Source organism: Panulirus ornatus, chromosome 32, assembly GCF_036320965.1.
Source record: "Panulirus ornatus isolate Po-2019 chromosome 32, ASM3632096v1, whole genome shotgun sequence".
Lineage (NCBI taxonomy): Eukaryota > Metazoa > Arthropoda > Malacostraca > Decapoda > Palinuridae > Panulirus > Panulirus ornatus.
The window spans coordinates 3,063,167-3,065,641 of record NC_092255.1 but is presented as its reverse complement, the minus strand read 5'-3'; positions in this window follow the sequence as shown (position 1 = coordinate 3,065,641).

Genomic DNA, 2,475 nt, shown 5'->3' with positions numbered 1-2,475 from the left:
CAGACCCCGAGGGGGAACTCATGGTGCTGCTATAGGAGAGGAGGCAGACCAAAGTCCCAAGACTGTGCTACAGAGGAGGGAGGGGCCTACCGAAGTCACACACACACCTTTGCTGCCGGAGGAGGAGCAGACGTAAGGTGGCTGAGGTCCATTTCGATGTCCGAGGGAGGAAGAGTGACTGATGGTCCACAGTGATGCCGGTATATATGAACCAAGACTCTACGACCACGCCCATAGTGTTATTTGTGCGGGCGTGGCCACAATGTTCGATACTACGGGCACCTGAGTAGTTTGACAAGATCGTTAGTAGCTGGACGATATTAGGCCAAAGCTTAAAGAAAAAGAAAATTGGACAAAGAGACAGAGAAAGAAAAAGGAAAGGGAGAGAGTATGGAGCGAGTGTTGGAGGAAGTGGAGAACCTGTCTTCTCACAAGATGGTCAAGTGGCAGATGTTGAGAGAAAGACATGAGGAAGTTAATGAGTTCTGAACTTCAGCGGTGACAGGAAAGAGACAAGACCTAACCAAGCGTTACAGAGGCATCATGTGACGCAGTAACCAGGCTGTGGGAGTAGCTACGGGCGGGAGAGAACAAGAAGCCAGTCCTCCGAACCACAACCCGGCGTTATACCCACGGAATAGAGGGAAAGTGAACCAATATAGCAACGCTGGGTGAACGAGTCACGTCTGGGTTCAGAGTGAGAAAAAGTGTTGATAAGTTTAGACTGTTCTAAACTTAACTCTGTCTGGTAAATATGTCGAACAAGAACATCCCTGGATGTGAGAAGAGTTCTGTATACAAGAACAAATCCTTAAGAAGAGTAATCGAAAAGCAGATGTTCATAAGAAAAGAATTCTGGGCATCTGAACAGGATTTTGAACCTTTCTCACTGGCAGACTTGGCCATCTGTGTATTAATAGGGGTCACCAGACCTGGTTACATGTCACAGTTATGCCAGTTCAGTTTATCTTGAAGTGTGGAGGAACTATGAACCAGCACGAACGATGTTGAACAAGGAGAGGACTTAGAAAGAGAAATTAGAAGAAAACTGGGATTTAGAAACTGGAGGCACACAAATGTTGATTGGACAACGTAAGATTACATCTGGGTATGTGAGGTGAGGTAAACATTATTCCTCCAGTGGCAGAAAGAAAACGTAGGAGACACATACACACCACCCTGGGGTACACCCGGGTTTAGAAAGATCCCAAGACGAACTGATCTATCAACACTTACTGAGACGGACCAGCCAGGGAGGAGGAAGGGAGACACACCAGCCAGGGAGGAGGAAGGGAGACACACAGACCAGCCAGGGAGGAGGAAGGGAGACACACCAGCCAGGGAGGAGGAAGGGAGACACACAGACCAGCCAGGGAGGAGGGAGGGAGACACACCAGCCAGGGAGGAGGAAGGGAGACACACAGACCAGCCAGGGAGGAGGGAGGGAGACACACCAGCCAGGGAGGAGGAAGGGAGACACACAGACCAGCCAGGGAGGAGGAAGGGAGACACACCAGCCAGGGAGGAGGAAGGGAGACACACAGACCAGCCAGGGAGGAGGAAGGGAGACACACCAGCCAGGGAGGAGGAAGGGAGACACACAGACCAGCCAGGGAGGAGGAAGGGAGACACACCAGCCAGGGAGGAGGGAGGGAGACACACAGACCAGCCAGGGAGGAGGAAGGGAGACACACCAGCCAGGGAGGAGGAAGGGAGACACACAGACCAGCCAGGGAGGAGGGAGGGAGACACACCAGCCAGGGAGGAGGAAGGGAGACACACAGACCAGCCAGGGAGGAGGAAGGGAGACACACCAGCCAGGGAGGAGGAAGGGAGACACACAGACCAGCCAGGGAGGAGGAAGGGAGACACACCAGCCAGGGAGGAGGGAGGGAGACACACAGACCAGCCAGGGAGGAGGGAGGGAGACACACAGACCAGCCAGGGAGGAGGAAGGGAGACACACAGACCAGCCAGGGAGGAGGAAGGGAGACACACAGACCAGCCAGGGAGGAGGAAGGGAGACACACAGACCAGCCAGGGAGGAGGAAGGGAGACACACAGACCAGCCAGGGAGGAGGGAGGGAGACACACCAGCCAGGGAGGAGGAAGGGAGACAGACCAGCCAGGGAGGAGGAAGGGAGACACACCAGCCAGGGAGGAGGAAGGTACACAGACCAGCCAGGGAGGATGAAAACAGACACACGGGAAGACAGTGAGGGAGGGAAGCCAAAACAGGGAATGTTGAAGACGAGAGCCTGGTGCCACACCTTCTCACACCCTGATGCATGACGGGCCACACCATGAGGGTCCCCCCCCACCCCCCAGGTGTGTCAGGCAGGAGGTGGATACGAACCCTCGACCTTGAATGATTCTCGCCATCCTGATCATGCCACGAGGTCACACGGAGATGACCTGACCTCGGAGCAGGTCTATCTAAGGTCAGGCCATATCACACACCCCCCCCCGGGCAAG